Below are 23,360 nucleotides of genomic sequence, written 5' to 3' on the forward strand. Positions count from 1 at the left end.
ACCTGCTCCCTCACTTTAATTCATTTCCACCGATTTGTTAATACCTTGTGTTACCGTACTTTACCTGTCTCGCCCAATTTTACAGAGAAGTGTATACAGTGTGGCCAGAGACAGTCTGAAAAGCGTATACGGGTATTGCAGAGTACGTTGTGCTGAGAAATAATTCAGAAAAAAAAATTAGATAAGTTGCGCCGTTTTAGAGTTCACCAACAGCGAAGTCAGCCAATCAGACCGTCGCGCGCGCCAATTCCAGCGGTCCGCCAGATACAGATTAGTGTCAATTGTTTCTCGTAGCGCACCTGATAGCGCACGAGGCTGCTCAGCCTTTCGCTCGGGTTCGACCCTTACTACCACTCCATGTCCAGTTTTTGCATCGCTGTCTTTTTCAGTTTTAGGTAACCAAGCGAAGAATATTTTTGGCGACACCATCTCTGGTGGGTCGCTTGCATTTTCGCGCGCAACGGCTCCATTTTTTTCTTAACAATTTTTTCTAAGCACAACCCGCCCTGCAATACACTTACAACTTTTTCAGACTGTTTCTGACCACCCTGTGCACGTATTTCAGAAAAAAACTGTTGAGCTATTCGTCACAGCTTTGTTTCTCCAAGGAGATACTTAGAAGACGAAATGAGAAATGCTATTACTTCCTCATACTAACACGTGCACTGATTTCTCAGCCCATATATACTCCGCTAGAATCTGAGCGTTGCGGTATGCACTGGCCACAAACAACAGTGGTTTTACTGTTCCATTCCACATGCGTTCTGAACAAAAGCAGCGACTGTATTCTTCCCTGCGTGTCGTCGTCTATGTTATTCTGATGGCCCCTGCACGCGATACACCCTGGTGCTGACAGCAGATCTTTCACACAGTTTTCCTCCAATTCAGAACGCTTCTCTCAGAACGTCAGCTTTACTCTAAGACTTCCCATCTAAGTTTCCCTAGTATCTACGTCAGAGGCTTATCAGCTACTCGTATATCAACCTGTTACGGTACTAACAACGCATCTCTTACATTAGCTGCGGCTGTGCCTACTTGGCAAGGACTTTTTTGCAAATAAGAGAGCATTTTACTTTGGTTCCAGTTTTGCTATTTTACAAAGGCAATGTCAACGTACCAGCGCCTTAGTTCGTACGGATTAAGGAGCGAGCGCTAGGTGCCCACGCTGATTCGCGCTTTCAGAGCCAGTGGGATGAGGTGACGTCGGCAAAGAGATGCGTACCGATACTACATTTATTCTGGAGCGAATCAAGTAATTGTTATCAATAAATATTTGCTAACAAAACTGCTCTTTTGCCAATCAGACATTGGGAGGAATGTTCGTGTCATAAATATTATCTTTCAGTGATTTTACAAAGCCAGAAAACGTTGATATTAATAAATACATGAATAGCTTTGGCGTAACCGAAGATGTACGATCCTATACGAACTATACCGATTGTACGCTCAAGCTACAGACCGTGCCCCGTAGTCGGCAGTCGTCTACAGCATGCTTTTCGATCTGGTCATACGGTAGGCCGTGCTCTCGTACCGTTAGTAGCTAGCTTATAATCAGTGTGAACAAGTTCATTTGAATAAACGCACGATATTGGCATCCCTTGTAAAAATTGTTTGCTCAAAAAGCCTCTTCCGGCTTCATTACATAAAACAGACAGTAGTACTGCACTTTCAGAAACCGGCGGCGCTGCTACGGCCCTGCAAGGGGTCTTAACACTACGGGGGCATCTCGACATAGAAGGCAGGAAGAATTACTACGCGGCGCTGCACTAAGTCAGTTCACAGGCGGGCTGACTTATCGCAGAACTCGGACGGGAAAGCGTGGCCAGTTACGCTGTACGCTCCTTATACGACTATCTACGGATTCACAGGCAAAACTGAGCTTTAGTATGAGATGAGTGGGGGGGTGGGGGTACTTGCAGACTGCAAACGCTGGAGCATTTATTCTACCAGTGCACCACAAGTCTTAGATTGGCACACCTGTCACACATTTTACGTCTTCATCCCCCTTCAAATCGTTTCTAAATATCAGCCCTAAACGGTTATACGATATGACCAGGCGCGGCTCGTAATTAAAGGCTCTGAGGCGGAGCCGCCCCAAAATATATGTTAAAGTAAATTTCGCAAGAACGTATTACATAATTTAAATTATCAGGACGAATTTCGCATATTGCCCATTCCAATTAAAATAACGACGGTCAACGTTTTTGGAACTGCTTGTATTGATAGATGTTTTCCGAACGGTTAGTAATGTTTAGGCTGCGCCTTGGAACGTCCGTAAGCTGCATGTAGTAGCGGTTTGGGGGCGTGGCTTCTACATAGTACTGCTCTTTACGGGCGACCCGAAGGCTCAGAGCTTGCAGCCTAAGGGTGTCATACCAACCACCACACGTTTTTCACGTTCCACTATCTATGTAATAAAGGAATGTAGAGTGGCCGAAACTTCGCTATCCAATCTCTGTCTCTGCACATCTCTACTACGCTTCGATGTGCCATTAATCGACGTTTAGTATTATTGTTTTGATAATGTTTTACATAGTTGTTTTGTTTCTGCCATTGGCTATTTCATCCACGTTTAGAATAAGTTTGCAAATATCCCGCCAGAGTGCACTAGACTACAGAAACATAACAGTACTGCCATCTAGCGAGAGTTTCATAAGTGATTAGAGGACAAAGCGCGCGAAATTTGTCCCATTACTTTACTTTCCTTGCTTGCTGATGCTGACTGCTTTTGTTGATATCGTGTGATATTAGCAAGTTTCTTTTTCGGAGTGTATTTTGCAAGATTTTAGTGAGTTTTACTTGCACAAGACCTGTGACGTCACCAGAACATCACAGTATCGTCATGCGAACTCGTAAACTTCGAGCTTTGGAGGTAAAGCACAATAAACGCCTTAAGTTTAGAACTGAAAACACCTAAAATATTAAAATATTAAGCAGCCGCAAAGTTAAGATTCGTCGCATTAAAGATCTCTCCGAAACGCGTCTTTTCATATGATTTGCTGCAAAGTGTCAGAAAATGTAATGATGACGTATAAAAACACTAACCAAAGATTTTAACTCGAGGTTAGCTTCTAATGATATTTAATACCTGATTATAGAAGATACAGTACGTAAAATTATAGGTAGAAAGTGATATGCCCACCCCCTCCCCCTGAATCCTTAGTTGTTTATGTCAGACTAATCTGTAGCGTAACCCGACGTCTATGTTGGCTCCGATCGATAAATACCGCAGCCTTCCCCAGTATAGAAACCACGCGCCGCGCCTGGATATGACGTACCCGAGATGTAATTGTAATGAGGCAGTATCGGGTTGTTCTCGCTGTTTTAGTATTATCTCCCACTAATCCGTACTTAAATAGAGCAGGAGTACTGCACAGCGAGCGAAAGGTCTGTCGAAATCTTTCCGCATTTCACTACGATTTCGTTTCGTCAACAGCAGAATCGTTCAAGATGTCCTCGTGGTGATGGTCCTGTGTGACGACGTTCCTCCTGTTCGCCTTCCGACGATGTCAGCTGAGGCGAGTGCCTGAAGGTTTCCCAGACCGAGATTTCTGCCGCCCGCTTTTTGCGCCCTGGTGCTGTGTCACTCCTAACGGCCGCTAGGTGGACTGGGCAGTAAACCAGTGAGCCGCGGCGTCGCGGTCGGTCCGTCTCCACAGTGCTGGGAACCCGGAAACCCAGGTGGGCTGCCGGCGCGACGCGCGCTGGAGTGTGCTGGAGTGGAGTGGCGCGACCGCTCGTGCAGAGGGGGCAGAGCACTGGAGAGTAGACATGGGCAAACTCGCTCATCCTTGGGAACTAGTTCACTGGTGACCGCTCTGTTTTGGGAACCGTTCATTTTCACTCCTTCACCGTTCATTAGTACTTCTTATATGGTTCTTATGAAAAATTAATAGCATAGGTGACTGAGGGGGCACTTCCCTCGCCCCTGGAGTACAGAGTTTTTATTGATAACAGAATTCTCACACACTTGTAATTTTCGCGGTTCTGCAAAACCTCTCGTTTAGCCAACTGCAGCGTTATGTGGCAGATAGCAGTGAAATTATGTTAAGTGGCTCACGAAAAACCGGCCCCGAGTACAGACTGCTCGCCAGTTACGCACGATATGTTGACCGCTACGAGCAGAGTACATAAACATGTAATAATTAGGCAGTGAAGAAATAATAAAGAAGTTAATGCAAGCAACAACTTCGAAACAATAGATGATCAATGGTGGACGACAATGAACCGTCAAGTACTCGGGGCCTATTTTTCGTGCGCCACCCTGTATCACTGTTATCATATTCTCTTTACAAAAAGTGACACCCCAGACATTCGATTATGGAGTACGGGTTTCATTCAGTTTAAGTCGGTATGCCTTCCACAACAATCAACATGCCCTTTTACCTTTAATAAAAAAAAAGATGAAAATGGCCACTCGTGTGTGCCGTCCCGACTTCCTTTGCGTGTGTAATAAAACACAATCTTGCCTTTTTACAAGTATTTCTTCTGCTATTTATCGAAATAGTGAAGTAAGCTGATATGCCGTTTTGTTACCTGACAAAATGTATGTATTACATACCACGTAATTTTTATGAAGTTTACGTAATTACATTTTAATTACCAGTCATGGACGCTGAATAGAATACGAAAAGAACCAGAAGTTCAGAGTTCAGAAAAGGTTTGAAACTGATGTAGAATGGGCGTGCGCAGCGAACAAAACGAACAACAACTCGATAACTAACTACGAGAAGTCGGCAGTGCAACTGCGGCGAGTGGCCACGCGATGAAGGACGAGTCCAGCTGACGGAGACCGAGACCGACGGGAACGGGAACGAGGCTGGAACGGGACCGGCCGACGTGCCGTTGCGGGAACGACATCGATCGTTTCCCGTTCCCGGGAACTATGAAGTAGAAATCCGCGACCGAAGTGAACCATGAAAGACCGTTCCGTAGAATTCGTTCCTCGCTCGTTCCGTTCATCTTGGTGAACCGTTCCTTTGGACCCGTTAGTTCGCGAACGACCCATCTCTACTGGACAGCCGAGCGGGTAGTGGCAGCGGCTCAGCCACACACACCACAGGCTCCCAGTGACTGGCTAAAAGGCTTCCACCGTATACCGTGCCTGAACAGTTGGTAAGATACCGTGTTTGGTGTGTGTTTTATTAAAGACATAATACATTCGAATAAAGTGAACACTTGTAACAGAACGGCCGGCCGGAGCGGCCGAGCGGTTCTAGGCGCTGCAGTCCGCAACCGCGCGGCCGCTACGGTCGCAGGTTCGAATCCTGCCTCGGGGATGGATGTGTGAGATGTCCTTAGGTTAGTTAGGTTCAAGTAGTCCTAAGTTCTAGGGGACTGATGACCTCAGCTGTTGAGTCCCATAGTGCTCAGAGCCATTTGTAACAGAAGGAGCTCATTACAGCATTGAATGAATCGCAACACTACTACACCTTGGGCAGCTAACTTTTTTACAGACAGCGTAACAGATCGGAAGAGCAGAGTTACCAGCACCTTACGTCTCATCTACGACCTTAGAAAATATCCTTCACTAATGTGACGTTACTAGACGGAAAACTTTTCTGTCAAAGAATCAAGGAAAAAACTGCTAGTGTAAAAAAAAGAAACAGCTTCTTCTCTTTAGACATGATTCGTTGCCGGCTGTTGACGCAAGTGAACAGGCAGCTACATTCCGTCCTCGCAATATTTTTAATGCAATCGACGCTGTGCCACATTGTGGAATAAGAATCAACCCCTTAAGTTGTACTGGATGGAGAATGGTCATCAGGAACGAGGGAAACAGAGTGCGCTCCAAAAATGGCTCTGAGCTCTATGGGACTTAACATCTGAGGTCATCAGTCCCCTAGAACTTAGAACTACTTAAACCTAACTAACCTAAGGACATCACACACAACCACGCCCGAGGCAGGATTCGAACCTGCGACCGTAGCAGCATCGCGGTTCCGGACTGAAGCGCCTAGAACCGCTCGGCCACAGTGGCCCGCGAATGCGCTCCAAGGAAGCGTATGTTTTCAGTACACACAACCGATTTATGAGATAGGATTAGCAGCACTGTTAAACTGTTCGCTAATTATGCTACTAGCTACAGGAAAGTATCGCCATAGGCTCCTAAGAAACTGTAGAAACACTATGTTTCACTCGGTGCAACCGATGGCAGCGCTATCTCTATATGTGGATAAACGAGATAGTGTCCATGGCGACAGAAAAAACCAGACATCATCATATTACAACATGCTGAGAATATCAGATTTTATGAAAGTGTTCTGGGAATGTGCGGCGCATCAACAAAAGAAATTTTATACGAGACTCTGGTGCGAACACTTCTACAGACTTTTCCCGGGGTTTAGAGTAGGCGTGACTGAAACACAGATCCTGCGAACAAATTCAGAGACAAGTTTCTAGGATTGCAGCAGGTCGGTTTATTCCTAAAACGTAACAAGGCTGCTTAGTAGCTTAGTAATGTAAATAGGGGAAGAAAGAAGGGAGGCGGTTCTAGGCGCTTCAGTCCGGAACCGCGCTGCTGCTACGGTCGCAGGTTCGAATCCAGCCTCGGGCATGGTTGTATGTGATGTCCTTAGGTTTTTTAGGTTTAAGTCTAGGGGACTTGTGACCTGAGATGTCAAGTCCCATAGAGCTTGGAGCCATCTGAACCAATTTTTCGTCTTTTACCTACTTGATCCTCTGCTGCTTTGAAGTTCCATAGTGCTTAGAGCCATTTTTTTGAAAGAAGGGAGGAGAGAGGGATAGGGAGAGAGAGGGAGGGAGAGAAAGGGGGGGGGGGAAGGTTCAGACTGTACCTAGTATCCACATAATTTTTCTGTTGCATACCTACAGATAAATACATTTAACAGTCTAACTATTCATGGTGTCTACAGATGGTTGCAAGCCGAACACCTCTGTTGACGGGTAGCCGTGTGGTGCTCGTTATTTGGCACAGACAAAACTCTAGTCAGACATTGGTGCGTCAAGTCGTTTGTTAGTGTGGAAAGAAAAGCAGGGACCAGGGCACACGCGAAGAGCCTGGGCTGTGTGTCCAGTACGTACGGCTGGAAACGTGGCACGAGTACATGCGGAAACATTAGTATAAAAAGCACCTCAGTCGAGAGACGTCCCGCGAGCAGCGAAGACGCGGTGAAGGCCGCCCGGTGTGATGAATGAACTCGTCCACAGCCCAAAGCCGGCCGCAGTAGCCGCTGCAGCTGCAGTTCCGGGAATCCCACAAGGCGGGCGGCCTTCTACTGTCCGCTACCTGCTCAGGGGAGGTTCGCCGCGGTTTTCCCCTAAGCTGGCCCTTAGCAGGTAAAAGAGGTACCCGAGAAATTTTACAGAAAGCGAACCTCCCATTCGACCAACAAGTATTTTCATATTGCTATGGAAGTGAACTTTTGGAACGTGAGCCCACTATCTACAGTATCAGCATTTGTCAGATTGGCAGTATTGGTTTTCCTTGACTGTGTTATATGTGTATAAGAGCAACAAGGCACAACGCTTATTAGTTTTATAACACTTTATTAGCGACGCGTTTCCAGTCACCGATGCCATCTTCATGCATCAAGCAATACGAAACACTTAAACTTATCTTGCTAAGACTTAACTATATTGTCGCTAGTTTGTTGTCCAGTGAGAGGGAGTTCATCAGATCAAGATAGTATGACTCCCTATATAAAAATGGTAAAGCATGTTAGAAATAATACCAACTTACCAACGTCCGTGAACTTCAGCATAGCGCCTAAGTTAGTACTACAGAAACTGTCCTACGTTTCATGTATTTTTACATCGTTATAGCGTACGTCATGCAAGTGTAATCCAAGTGAAGCATCTCTGGAAGTCCTTAACATGTTTGCCGGCCGCGGTGGCCGAGCGGTTCTAGGCGCTACAGTCTGGAACCGCGCGACCGCTACGGTCACAGATTCGAATCCTGCCTCGGGCATAGATGTGTGTGATGTCCTTAGGTTAGTTAGGTTTAAGTAGTTCTAAGTTCTAGGGGACTGATGACCTCAGCAGTTAAGTCCCATAGTGCTCAGAGCCTTAACATGTTTCAGTGCCAAATCATTTGCAGAACAGCTATACTGTTTACATGCGCCCATCTTGATTTTTTGTTGTGATAATATGCGCGAATCTAATATGCTAACATTCTATAAAGATCACGCATAAATTTAAGTATTCTGGCCGCGCGGGATTACCCGAGCGGTTTTTGGCGCTGCAGTCATGGACTGTGCGGCTGCCTTAGCAGTTAAGTCCCATAAGATTTCACACACACACACACACACACACACACACACACACACACACACACACACAATTTTAAGTATTCTGTATAAGCGCGATATGAACATTTTAAGAACACATTGGACCGTGGAGTATAAATAATAACCGTGTTCGACCACCGCAGCAGTCAGTGAACGTAAATGCAACAAAATTTTTACACAACACGTGTTTTTACCATGAAATATACCACGTATATTTTCCGCTCTACGTACGGCGACATTAGATTTGAACCTAATGAAGATTTCTGAACTAGCGACGGTCTGCCTAACAGTCTTTCAGCTTTTAAACCTACCCACCTTCCATTACATATCTTCTCTGCCTTTCCTCGTCCGTCGGAATCCAGTAGAGTACTGCTTTGGTCCACCAGCCTTCCACATACCTGCGTACAGAGTAACGAACATCGCCGTTCCGTATTCACTACACTCACAACTGCGTCTTTTGCTGCAGCCTCTTCCCTGCTCGTTTTCCCTGTCTTCCCTTCTGATTCACGAGTATCTCTCCATTCCTTGCTGATCGAGACTTAGCTATGAATGTTAACGCATTAAACGTCCAACTTTCACTGCTGCAAGTCGAAACTGGCAACACGAGCTTAGCGCTGTTTCTGGCATAATGCTTGCTTGGTTTTGAAAATAAAAAATTTATCTAATCTAGTCGTTGATTTGTACTATATTTTTGGTATGTAGATTATTCTTTATTTCAGTTTTATTGTAATTTTTTTGCAAGCCTACTTACAAATTAGCTCTTACGCTTTTCCAAGTCATTCTTTAAGTTTCTCAGATCTAAAGGCAAAGAACAGGAAGCCATCAGAGGCCACGCTGGTCAAGTACGAGACCGATCACTCCATTCAATTGCTAGTAGAACGCTTGTTTGAGCTATGTTTGACTAATGCTCCAATGTGTATGATGTACGTGAAATTGCGAAGGAGTGTAAACTGCCAGTTGTGGCCCGCCAACGAACATGAAAATAAATCTCAAAACACGCTGCTCGTGAACCATTTAGGCATAAATATTTCGTTCATAAAGGACGGCATCAAGAGGGGTGCGACTGATGATAAATATAAATACGAACAGTTTTCTGCGTCAGTCATCTACTTTGCTACCACGCGATTGGATTGTTCACACCATCTTCAGGTGCAGTATTGTTTGGCCACGTAGCTGGTGTTGGTGAAGAATGCAGACACCTTTCCACAACAGCAGACCAAGGTTATGTTGCGTCTTTTGATGCTGATAAAAATCATTTAGAAAAGACATTTTTAAAGTTAAAAAAGGATATCTGGGAGCAAATTGTGCGTACAGAAGAAATAGAGTTGTCAAAAATCTGCAAACTGCTACTTCTTGTATGCCCTCTCCACTGTACGTTATGTTTACACGGTCACTTCAAAGATGGTATACGTGCCAGAGATATGCTTGCTTACATTGGATGCAAATATGTTTTAAAGGTGCAATAGCTGGAGCTTGGCTATTTATCATTCTAGATCACATGTCTACGATTATGTTAAATACTTACATACATAAATGTGTTTTCTTTTATTTAAAAAAATGTGAGTGGACTGCAACAGAATATGGACATGTGCGCAACTGAATTATTACATCATATGTTTAAGTATATAAATTATTGTAACATATCGTACATATAGTATGCGTATCTCTGGCGCGTATAACATCTTTGAAGTGACCGTGTAAAAATAATGTACAGTGGAGAGGCCATACAACAAACAGCAGTAAGCAGATTTTTGACAACTCTACTCCTTTGGCAAGCACAATTTGCTCCCACAAATTGTTTTTTCAACTTTGGACGCGCCTTTTCTAAAAAAAAAATTATCAGCAGCAAAAGACGCAACATAATCTGCACTGCCCTCGGTCTGCTGCTGCGGAAAGGCGTCTGCGCGCTTCATAACACCAGCTACGTAAGTAAATAATATCCCACCTGAAGATGGTGTGAACCATCGAAACACGTAGCTGGACAGTAAATTACTGATGCAGAAAACTTCCTATTTATGCTATGCAGACAACTGTACGCTAATACTGGAACCCTTATAGAAGGTAAGTAGCCCGTGCGCTGTGCGCACACTTCTATACCTCAGTCCAATGTCGTGTGGCTCTCACACAACAAAAGATTTACTCCTTTGTAGTAAAAAATTGGGAGTTTTTATGTACCGAGATATTTAAGCTGCTACAGCTTGTGTGTAATGGAATGTCACCTAACAACTGTTGAGAAAGACTGCCGCAACATAACGGTAGTCAACGTTTGTGGTGAAACATTTCACAACAATAATCGAGAAATATCCTAGGACTGAAGCTGTGTCAGTAGTGTAGTTACAGCTCGTTAAGCCGTGTTTACGAGGCGCTGGAAGAGAGAACGAGATTTCGCTGTAACAGCGGCCTCCACCGCCTTTATGATCACATTACTTGGCAATTCCATGCTAGGAATTGCGCAAGCAACACTGACAACTGCTTTGTAGCCCCTCTAATGTCGTTAAAAGCTACGGTCTGTGACGTTCTACTCCAGTTTCAAGAACGAGAACAGGTAAATGTTTTTGAATAACTGAGTGAACTGTCGTGATAGGTTAAACGAAGTTTCACTGATGCTCAACTCTGAAGAATACGGTACTGTGCAGTACATGGCTGCCAAAAACAGAACAGCATTCCTCTTTCCGTCTGAGTCCTTCCCCAGCCCACTACCACAGAGGCGTGTTCACTAGTCTGTTACAACTTAAAATATACCTGTAATCACATATTATGCTACTGATTGTATTTATAAGGAGTCGATTCCTCGTATCATGAAAGGCCTTCCCTCCTGGTTCAAACAATTACAGTTCCTTCAGCATCTTAGTAGCCAAGAATCTTAAAAAAGTATTCGTAACTTTAAGGAAATATTAGCAGCGCTCATGATACGCAGGGCCTCTGAATGTTAACAGATTAACAGTATCTCATTTCAACTACACACGGGTCAGTTATTTACATAATGGAGAACGTTTGGTGAGAAGCAAGCAACGAGAAGTGTGAAACGTCTCCTTAGAAAAATTTATGAATGACTGCGCTGATAAACCTCTTACATTATTTGCATTTCAAACAGCTGAGCAAAACTGAACGTACTCAGACATTACTCTCTCTACTTATTCTGATCAACACTAAACTGACACACAATATTTTTAGCGCAACGCAATCTGACTTTCAATAATCCCTACAAAAGATGGGTGTTGTGTGATGTCCTTAGGTTAGTTAGGTTTAAGTACTTCTAAGTTCTAGCGGACTGATGACCATAGATGTTAAGTCCCATAGCGCTCAGAGCCATTTGAACCTACAAAAGAATGCCCCTGACTAACAATAACCTATACCTTTCATGAATCACTTACGTCACAAAAATTTTCGTTACTCGAACTACTGCAATACAGCGAGCGCCAATACTGCCAGCTAAATGAAAGATTCTAACTACTGAAGGCACCATCTACCGATAGGCATAGTTAGCAAATGAAAGATTTTGATAGAGAATAAACAATGTATTTTCCTTAATAGTGTTCAAAAGTCATTATATATATGTCTCTGATGGACACACGTCCAGATCATCCGCTCTCAAAACTCCGCCACTTCTCTCCCCACATCCACCATTGCTGGCGGCTCACATCCAACTGCGCAACGCTACGCGCTGTTAACAGCCAATTGCCCAACACTACAATAGCGAGTATTACAACAATGCTAACCAGCCACAGACTGCACACAGCACAGTCAGTGATTTTCATATAGAGCGCTACGTGGCGTTACCAACATAAAAACCTAAACATCCTACTTACAACTGTGACGAGTTTCTCCTTACAATACAGAGGAGGCACTGAAGAACGGGTAGGCAGATGAAAGGGAGGCATTAGCTGAGAATGAAGTCGTATTGAAAGTTACTAACAAGCAAAATTGAACGGCAGTGGACAGAGCTACGTATTCTTGCCGCTGGCACACAGTGTGTTATGTTTCCTTCACATATTTGAGTGTACCTGAGTGGCTGCCTCGCCGTCATATGGAGTGTGGGTCGGGCTTTGTTCGTCGCATGTCGTGTCGTGCCTTATCGCAGTGGGCGCCTTGGATCCTCCGTCCCTCCCACCACTCATACAGCCTGAGTAGTCAGGGCACGCGTCAAGAAATGAACTCTCTCTCTCTCTCTCTCTCTCTCTCTCTCTCTCTCTCCCCCCCCTCCCTCCCTCCCTCCCTCCCTCGCCGCTCCTGCCCAGAATACCTGCAGGCGAAGACAAGCGGTGAGAGCGGTCTGAACTGTACCGCAGTACACACACACACACACACACACACACACACACACACAAGCGTTCAGTCTCCAACCCTGCCTCATAATGTAGCTGGTGCAACGTGTGTCCTGAACCAAATATTTCTACACCCCAGTAGTTGTTTATTCAGTTTACCGGAAACCGCGATAATTTAGGTTTCAACGTAACCGTTTATCATTTTTTTCTTTCCACCACCACCATCATCATTACTATTATTATTATTCTTTCTTTCTTTCCTCAGACGTTACGTCTGGTCAAAAATGGAAAGTGACACGGACCTTGAACAAGCGTGACTTCCTTTTAACTGTACGGTATATCTTACATTGCATTTAGGAACTTCCGGGTAATTGAACATGTATCAATAATTACGGATTTCTGTAGCTGTATATATAAGCTTGGATGTAGCTGTATTGCGTTGATGTACTGGCGGATATTGTGTGGTATGACTCCTGTACTTGATAGTATAATTGATATAATGTCAACTTTATCCTGATGCCACATGTCCTTGACTTCCTCAGCCAGTTGGATGTATTTTTCAATTTTTTCTCCTGTTTTCTTTTGTATATTTCTTGTATTGGGTATGGATATTTCGATTAGTTGTGTTAATTTCTTCTTTTTATTGGTGAGTATGATGTCAGGTTTGTTATGTGGTGTTGTTTTATCTGTTATAATGGTTCTGGTCCAGTATAATTTGTATTCATCATTCTCCAGTACATTTTGTGGTGCATACTTGTATGTGGGAACGTGTTGTTTTATTAGTTTATGTTGTATGGCAAGTTGTTGATGTATTATTTTTGCTACATTGTCACGTCTTCTGGGGTGTTCTGTATTTGCTCGTATTGTACATCCGCTTGTGATGTGATCTACTGTTTCTATTTGTTGTTTGCAAAGTCTGCATTTATCTGTTGTGGTATTGGGATCTTTAATAATATGCTTGCTGTAATATCTGGTGTTTATTGTTTGATCCTGTATTGCAATCATGAATCCTTCCGTCTCACTGTATATATTGCCTTTTCTTAGCCATGTGTTGGATGAGTCTTGATCTGTGTGTGGCTGTGTTAGATGATACGGGTGCTTGCCATGTAGTGTTTTCTTTTTCCATTGGTTGGGTTGTTTGGGGAAGGAGACCAGACAGCGAGGTCATCGATCTCATCAGATTAGGGAAGTAAGTCAGCCGTGCCCTTTCAAAGGAACCATCCTGGCATTTGCCTGGAGCGATTTAGGGAAATCACGGAAAACCAAAATCAGGATGGCCGGACGCGGGATTGAACCGTCGCTCTCCCGAATGCGAGTCCAGTGTGCTAGCCACTGCGCCACCTCGCTCGGTTTCTTTTTCCAATTTACTTTCTTCGTATCTGTTGATGTTATGTGATCTAAAGGGTTGTAGAAGTGGTTATGAAATTGCAATGGTGTAGCCGATGCATTTATATGAGTGATTGCTTTGTGTATTTTGCTAGTTTCTGTTCGTTCTAGAAAGAATTTTCTTAAATTGTCTACCTGTCCATAATGTAGGTTTTTTATGTCGATAAATCCCCTTCCTCCTTCCTTTCTGCTTGATGTGATTCTTTCTGTTGCTGAATGTATGTGAAGTATCTTATATTTGTGCCATTGTGATCGTGTAAGTGTATTGAGTGCTTCTAGGTCTGTGTTACTCCATTTCACTACTCCAAATGAGTAGGTCAATATTGGTATAGCATAGGTATTTATAGCTTTTGTCTTGTTTCTTGCTGTCAATTCTGTTTTCAGTATTTTTGTTAGTCTTTGTCTATATTTTTCTTTTAGTTTTTCTTTAATATTTGTATTATCTATTCCTATTTTTTGTCTGTATCCTAGATATTTATAGGCATCTGTTTTTTCCATCGCTTCTATGCAGTCGCTGCGGTTATCCAATATGTAATGGCCTTGTTTAGTGTGTTTTCCCTTGACTATGCTATTTTTCTTATATTTTTCTGTTCCAAAAGCCATATTTATATCATTGCTGAATACTTCTTTAGTAATTGGTTGAGTTGTTGATTTGTTGCTGCCAGTAGTTTTAGATCATCCATATATAGCAAATGTGTGATTTTGTGTGGGTATGTTCCAGTAATATTGTATCCATAATTTGTATTATTTAGCATGTTGGATAGTGGGTTCAGAGCAAGGCAGAACCAGAAAGGACTTAATGAGTCTCCTTGGTATATTCCACGCTTAATCTGTATTGGCTGTGATGTAATATTATTTGAATTTGTTTGGATATTAAGTGTGGTTTTCCAATTTTTCATTACTATGTTTAGGAACCGTATCAATTTAGGATCTACTTTGTATATTTCCAATATTTGTAGTAACTATGAGTGGGGTACACTATCAAAAGCTTTTTGGTAACCAATGTATGCGTAGTGTAGCGACCTTTGTTTAGTTTTAGCTTGATATGTCTCCTCTGCATCTATTATCAGTTGCTCTTTACATCCTCGTGCTCCTTTGCAACAGCCTTTTTGTTCCTCATTTATAACTTTGTTCTGTGTTGTATGTGTCATTAATTTCTGTGTAATGACTGAAGTTAATATTTTGTATATTGTTGGTAGGCAAGTTATTATTATTATTATTATTATTATTATTATTATTATTTCCATCACGTAATCTGCAACCACAATTTATCGACTTTTATGACGAAGACAGTAGGTATTCCCAAGGACCACATCAATAATTCATTTTCTGTGATAGAATTCGAAACACAGAAAAATACGCAGTCCGGTGTCTCGTTCCTAGAAACGATGGTTTGACTCTTCACTGTTCAGTGGCGTTCACTGCAAAGGCGTAAAGAAGAAGGAACATAACACACACACACACACACACACACACACACACACACACACACACACTACCCTTCCGCTGCGGTGGCTCGCTTGACGAAACTGAAATGGCTTCATCTGACATCCGAAAAAAAGACGAGCTTTCCCGTGCACGTACGTCTATACTCCGCAAGCCACCTTACGGTTTGTGGTGCAGGGCACTTATGGTACCACTATATGATCCCCCCCTTCCCTGTTCCATTCGCGAATGGCGAGTTGGGAGACTGTTTGTCGGTAAACCTCCGTGTTAGTTCTAACTCCACGAATTTTCTCTTCCCCGATCATTTCGCTAGACGTTCGTGGAAGGAAGTAATGCATCGCCCGACTCTTCCTCGAACGCGTTCTCTCTAAGGCTTTCAACAGCAACCCTCTGCGCCACACACATGACTATCGTGGCGCCTGCCACTGGAGTTTGTTGAATATCTGTGTAACGGTCTCGCGCCGACTAAACGATCCCATGACGAAACGCGCCGTTCTTCATTGGATCTCCTTTACCTCTTCTATCAGTCCTAACTTTTTAAGGGTTCCAGACCGATGATTAGTAATGAACAATCAGTCAAGTGTTTTATGATCCACTTCTTCCGAGAGTGGATTACATTTTTTGAATTTTTCTCCAATAAGCCTCACCCCTGTGAGGTAGTGAGGTAACGGGTGAGTTGTGGCGCTCTGAAAATATTCTAAGTTCGGAGTTGGCGTGGCCGCACGGGCCGCTCGGCCAGTTGGGTCCCGGCAGCAAACACGTGGTGCCGGACGTTTGCTGAGCAAGATGTGTGGCCGGAGCACGTGGTCCAGCCGCGTGGCTGGGAATTCCATTGTGACGCTGTGTCGATGAAGGAGACACGATGGGAGTGCCAAAGATGGCGGACTTTGTGAAACCTTAATGGCAGACATTTCACAGTACGTATAGAAATTAATAGTAGCCAGGTGAATCGTGATACTAAAAAAAAAAGGCTCTGAGCACTATGGGACTTAACTTATGAGGTCATCAGTCTCCTAGAACTACTTAAACCTAACTAACCTATGGACATCACACACACCCATGCCCGAGGCAGGATTCGAACCTGCGACCGTACCGGTCGCGTGGTTCCAGACTGTAGCGCCTAGAACCGCTCGGCCACCCCGACCGGCGATACCTCAAAAAGAAACATATACACTCCCCTTATTTGCACGATGGTGTAATCAGATTTTCAATATATTTATTAGTTTAAAGTATAGTATCTGACGATAAATTATACAAGTAACACCCAGCAACGAATTTCCAATATCTAAACGGTTCATCCGGTTTCGTCGACCTACGTGTCTTTAGAAAGCTATTAGTGTAAACCTAAATTGGTATGCATTACAGGCATGTAACTTAAATAGTACATGAGTTATTGGAGGTCAAATTAGCAGATTACTATGATCACGTCAGGCCGTAAGTACTCGACAGTTACACGAAGAAACGGTAGCAGCATGCTTATAAATATATTTATTCATCTGTGTCTTTGTTTATATCCGGTATATACTATTCATGAAGAAATTGGTTAAATATTTACTGTGTTTTAGAAAGCACGGAGACTCCGCTACCTTTTTTTGCTATGCCTTTCATATATGTTTATTCAATTTGTTTAGGTATTTAATAATGTGTGTTAGAGCGTGTTTATGGTTCAGTTTTAGGAATATTTATTTAATTTAAAGTTATTTAAATGTAAATCCAGTACTTCGTATGTGTTTCAATATGTGAGTGCACGTTTGCTTGGAGACATGGAGGGAGCGCTCTAGCCAATCACAGCGCTCGTTACTAAGAGCGACGTATGGAGGTTGGGGAGGAGCATCGTTTCCGAAGAGGATATGGAGTTCTGGACGGTACGGCACAGGACATGGGAGGTGCTGGACGTGACGGCGCGATGGACGGACGGACGGTCGGTCGGCGGAAAGACTTGGACAGCGGAGCAGTTTGCGCGTGATCGCGGAGGATAGAAATATTTCGGTGTCCCGACCTGTGCTCGGGTGTGATTTCCGTGGCTTCTGCAGTGAAGACGTAGTATGCGTTTGGAAGTGAATATTTCGCGAGCTATGTTGTTGTTCATAACTAATTACGTGCTGTAGGGATCTATTGTTTCCCTGTAATTCAACTGATATTTTAATTAATTGCCATCGACACCAATAAGTGTTTTGCAGAAATACACCGCATTCTCAAAAGTACTTCTACTATCGCAATCATTTAAAGTCGTTAAGATAGTACCTGCAGATTTTATTTAATTGCAATCTTTCATTTATAAATTTATATGGTACATTCAAAATTCGCAATTGCCGAGTGATAGAAACCTTCGACCATTTGATTCTTGTGTGGATTCTTACCGTAGACTCAGCAGTGTTTGGCCTGTAATGCAGCAACTACGTATTCCAGCCTCTAGAGAACGAAACCAGCCAAAACTTTTAATATTGCAACTGAGTCGGAGGGTACATAGTTGAGGGCCACCTCATTTCATTCATCACACCATATCATTTCATTTTTTATTTAGAAAGCCCACAACAGACGAAAATACTTGAAGATGACATGAGAGTTGTTGAAAAACGTCGTCCCAATTACATTAGATGACATGAGGGCGATTGACGCGTGAAAGAGTTGTGCAGATTCAACTAAATGAGTATCTACCGCCCCCAGACATCACCTTTGATACGCAGTGTGTGAGAAGACATTAAGCCGCAATTACTGCTATACACGAGCGAAGTCGTAGCAGGGTAGTGTGACCGGAAGGCTTTCACAGTGTATGCTCCAGCTTCCTGCCCCTCTGCAGACTTGGGACGGGCACTTTCCGTGTTTCCACCGACCGCCTGCGACCTTGCACGGCTGTGCCTGCACCGCTTTCCCCATTATCCCGGGCTTACACGGCGAAAGCGGGCCCCGAGACGTTTAGTAATGAGATCGCTAACCAGACACACCCACACCACCAAGCCTGCTTTCTGCCGCCCCGTTCTGGCGCTCAACCTTCCAGATGTCCGCAGCTGCAACAGCAGAGCCGGCCGTTGTGGCCGAGCGGTTCTAGGCGCTTCAGTCTGGAACCGCGCGGCCGCTACGGTCGCAGGTTAAAATCCTGCCTCGGGCATGGATGTGTGTGATGTGCTTAGGTTAGTTATGTGTAAGTAGTTTTCTACGGGACTGATGACCTCAGATGTTAAAGTCCCATAGTGCTCAGAGCCATTTGAACCGTTTTGTTTAGTACCGTGCCAATGCCGCATCTTGTTGAAACACTTAAGGCGATATGTGATTGCTTTTACGGATGAAACCATTCGTTGCGTTACCTATTTGTTTATCGGCAGTAGCTTCAGCTCTTCTCTATGAAACAGCCAGCTGAACTTCTGCACGATTTAGCACTTTTTCCAGGAGGTACGACTCGCAGTCCATTAATGTAATTTTCCTCCCTTGTTCTTGGGATGGCAATTAGAACGTGACAAGGATTGGAAGCGAATTCAACCGTCGCCTTTTCCGTGAATCCACTTACGTTAACTTATTTTGAAAAAGCACATGAAATAAGTAACGGTACCGGACGTGGGTTTGACCCCTGTAGTTTTTGTGCAGATTTCTATCTGGTTAATAGATACGTAGTTGCACAACGTTCCTTTTTTCATAGGTTATAAGATATTTGTACATCCACCGCACATCTCCTGCAGCTATTACGATTTGATTACACAATGAAATCAATGAATCGTAATGAATTTACTTAATATTGTATGCAGTCTGCTTTTGCCACACTAGACTCATTTTATTTCAGAATGCATGCTTTCTCGGCGAATCTCGATGATAAATCTTCTCGCCTTGCAATATTCGCCTGATGGCAAGTAAGAAACTTGCTGAAACGTTGCCGGAGAACAACGCATTGACTCGGCTGTCAACCCGAGAAGATTTTATAATAGAGTGATGATGTTTCGTCACACAAGTTAAGATATTTAAAACGTAGAATAATATGGTAATATCAGGAGCAAATATAACAGTTGAAATGAATGCGAATATTTGTTAATAATCGTAGAATTATCTGCATTTGCCGACGTGCCTATGAAGAAGTTTAATTTTTCGTGGTAGTTAAGTCTGACTCATTACATATATTGAAGCCTTTAAAGTGTGGGAAGAGAGAACGGATATCCCCAGTTTAGAGGCAGTTCTCCGAGGTATATTTGCGCAACACTATTTTGTGTTTTCGGAGAACGGAGAGAGTTATTAACACAATGGCCGACATAAGAATGAAGCGAACTTGCAAACTTTTTCAGAATTAACGACATTCGATCATAAGAAGCTGAATACCAAAATGAGCTGCGGTATACACTGGAACGCACAGAGTCATTTCAGAATCTAAATTTGTATAGAGACCCGTTTCGAGCAACACTCACGCTGACAAATACGCAACTCTCCTTTGAATCCCTTCTCTCTCTTTTGTTAAACCAACAAATGATGCTGACCCAGGGCACATGAACAATATACAAGAACCGGTAGAGCAAGGGTTTTGTATGTGACATCTGCCGTGCGTTAACTGGATTTCCTTAGGATTCCTCCAATAAAGGTGAGTGACCTCTGCCATCGAAAAGAGTAGATTTGTGTGGTGGTCGTTAAACTCATGTCCGCTACACACTCCTAGATTCGTGGACGTTGTGACCGATCCCAACGATTATTCGGCGATCACGTAATGAAACAAGAGCTAGTACTTTAGGCTCTTCACACACGTAGTATGTTTAGGGTCTTTGCAAAAGATCCTGCTAATCTTCAAGTCCATTAGTATGTTAGTTGGCAAGGAAAACAGTAATAGTAAAGGTTACTTTCTGAATACAACACGCTGGGAGGCTGTTGAGTGTCGATATGTCGTACTCTTCCGTCCGAAGACTGGTTTGCTTCAGCTCTCCGCGCTATCCTATCCGGCGCAGACGTCTCTATCTATCTCTGCAGCTTGCAGCCACACAACCTGTTTACCGCAGTCCAGTGCTGGGACTCACACCTAGACCTACGTTTCTTGCCGCCTACACCTCCATACGTTGCAAAACTGACTATTGCTTCGTGCCTCTGGATGCCTCGTATCTACACTCCTGGAAATGGAAAAAAGAACACATTGACACCGGTGTGTCAGACCCACCATACTTGCTCCGGACACTGCGAGAGGGCTGTACAAGCAATGATCACACGCACGGCACAGCGGACACACCAGGAACCGCGGTGTTGGCCGTCGAATGGCGCTAGCTGCGCAGCATTTGTGCACCGCCGCCGTCAGTGTCAGCCAGTTTGCCGTGGCATACGGAGCTCCATCGCAGTCTTTAACACTGGTAGCATGCCGCGACAGCGTGGACGTGAACCGTATGTGCAGTTGACGGACTTTGAGCGAGGGCGTATAGTGGGCATGCGGGAGGCCGGGTGGACGTACCGCCGAATTGCTCAACACGTGGGGCGTGAGGTCTCCACAGTACATCGATGTTGTCGCCAGTGGTCGGCGGAAGGTGCACGTGCCCGTCGACCTGGGACCGGACCGCAGCGACGCACGGATACACGCCAAGACCGTAGGATCCTACGCAGTGCCGCAGGGGACCGCACCGCCACTTCCCAGCAAATTAGGGACACTGTTGCTCCTGGGGTATCGGCGAGGACCATTCGCAACCGTCTCCATGAAGCTGGGCTACGGTCCCGCACACCGTTAGGCCGTCTTCCGCTCACGCCCCAACATCGTGCAGCCCGCCTCCAGTGGTGTCGCGACAGGCGTGAATGGAGGGACGAATGGAGACGTGTCGTCTTCAGCGATGAGAGTCGCTTCTGCCTTGGTGCCAATGATGGTCGTATGCGTGTTTGGCGCCGTTCAGGTGAGCGCCACAATCGGGACTGCATACGACCGAGGCACACAGGGCCAACACCCGGCATCATGGTGTGGAGAGCGATCTCCTACACTGGCCGTACACCACTGGTGATCGTCGAGGGGACACTGAATAGTGCACGGTACATCCAAACCGTCATCGAACCCATCGTTCTACCATTCCTAGACCGGCAAGGGAACTTGCTGTTCCAACAGGACAATGCACGTCCGCATGTATCCCGTGCCACCCAACGTGCTCTAGAAGGTGTAAGTCAACTACCCTGGCCAGCAAGATCTCCGGATCTGTCCCCCATTGAGCATGTTTGGGACTGGATAAAGCGTCGTCTCACGCGGTCTGCACGTCCAGCACGAACGCTGGTCCAACTGAGGCGCCAGGTGGAAATGGCATGGCAAGCCGTTCCACAGGACTGCATCCAGCATCTCTACGATCGTCTCCATGGGAGAATAGCAGCCTGCATTGCTGCGAAAGGTGGATATACACTGTACTAGTGCCGACATTGTGCATGCTCTGTGGCCTGTGTCTATGTGCCTGTGGTTCTGTCAGTGTGATCATGTGATGTATCTGACCCCAGGAATGTGTCAATAAAGTTTCCCCTTCCTGGGACAATGAATTCACGGTGTTCTTATTTCAATTTCCAGGAGTGTATTTATCTTTGTTTTAGTCAAATTGTGCCAAAAATTTGATTTCTCTCCACTTCTATTGAGTACCTCTTCATTAGTTAGCCCACCCATGGATCTAACCTTCAGCATTCCTGTGTTGCAAAACATTTCAGACGCTGCTACTCTCTTGTACTACTTTCACTCCTGTATAACGCTACTGTCCAGCCAAGTACTTCCTAACAAATTATTCTTTCTTTATGCCATTGCCAGTCCACATTTAAGTCTTTGCTTCTGCCATTGGCAATTATTTCTCTTGCAAAGTAGCAGAACGCAGAAATGTTTCTTCTGTGCGTTCTGAGCTTCCGCTGCGTCACACGGGATGACATACGCAGCTGCTTCCTGCTCCGCTCATTTAAACGGAAGCAGATCCAGATTGACGCTCTGCACCGACGCACGTGTAAAACCAGTCTAGCTGAGGGTAGCCAACCTCGCACTGCTCCGCGAAAGAGCGTGATTCCAGCCAACCCTTTTATGTAAGACTTCGAGGGAGAAGCGTTTCAGTCGGCGGTTTTGAAACTTAAATATTTCTGGACATATGTGGGCTACACCTTTGTAGTATCGCCACATGTGCCAGCAGCACTTCCGGCATTTCTGTAACACCCGTGACTCCCCTCTCCCCCCCTCCCTCTTCCCTCCCCCAACCAAGCATTTGTTTCACCACGGAAATGGAAAAAAATGGAGACAGCCCGCTTTTACATGTCTTGGTCTGCAGAGAAGAAGGCCGATGCTTGGGTGACAGCATGTTCCCTAAGCCAACTCACACGTATATCTGCGAACTCCCCTCACATCCCAACGCAGTGGAGTATTACGAACTCCCGTCCATAGGGCTAGAGTTATCACGGACCCAGGAAACTTATCAGCGGAGCTTAGCCATCTTCGCCCTGTTTATAATCAGAACGGGAACTCTGATAAGCAGATTCGAAATGCATGTCAAACTGCACGCACTGAACCTCAAGAACAGTCAGAAGAAACGAAGAATTCCGCGAGAATGGTTTTTCTGTTCTACGTTGGTGGTGTGGCCTTTAAGATCGGCCGGCTGTTCGAGAAGCATCAAATAAAATGTCTTCCGCCCTCCAGAGCGAGTACAAACAATGCTGAGTTCTATTAAAACGACCTACGTCCAAGGAGACCGGCGATACATAAAATCCGGTGCCACTGTGGGATATCATGCATTGGCCACACGTGCCGTGCTGTTTAAGATAGATGCGCTGAACACAGACGTCACAGCAGATTAGGTTCGCTAGGAATCTCTGCAGTTGCTGAACACTGTATTGTCACGGGACTTACCACGGACTACGGAGAGACAAAGCTCCTTTCGTTCGCTTCCACGTACTGGGTCGCCATCAGTAAAAAAAAAAAAAAAAAAAAATCAGTCGAAATCGAACAAGTAACGACCTGCATGTTACTATGTAAGTAACATAGCCTACACGCTATGATAAGTAACGACCTGATTAACAGAGGCACGTGTTTTTAGCTTGGCGAGGCATACGAACCAGTACTGGCGGC

At 44.6% G+C, this 23,360-nt stretch overlaps 1 long non-coding RNA gene across 1 annotated transcript in view; it reads right to left on the minus strand.

The window, feature by feature from the left end:
- LOC124790030 overlaps positions 1–23,360 on the minus strand; it is a 413,333-nt gene that overhangs the window by 329,519 nt on the left and 60,454 nt on the right. The window lies entirely within an intron of this gene.

The sequence above is a fragment of the Schistocerca piceifrons genome, chromosome 3 (assembly GCF_021461385.2).
Source record: "Schistocerca piceifrons isolate TAMUIC-IGC-003096 chromosome 3, iqSchPice1.1, whole genome shotgun sequence".
NCBI lineage: Eukaryota > Metazoa > Arthropoda > Insecta > Orthoptera > Acrididae > Schistocerca > Schistocerca piceifrons.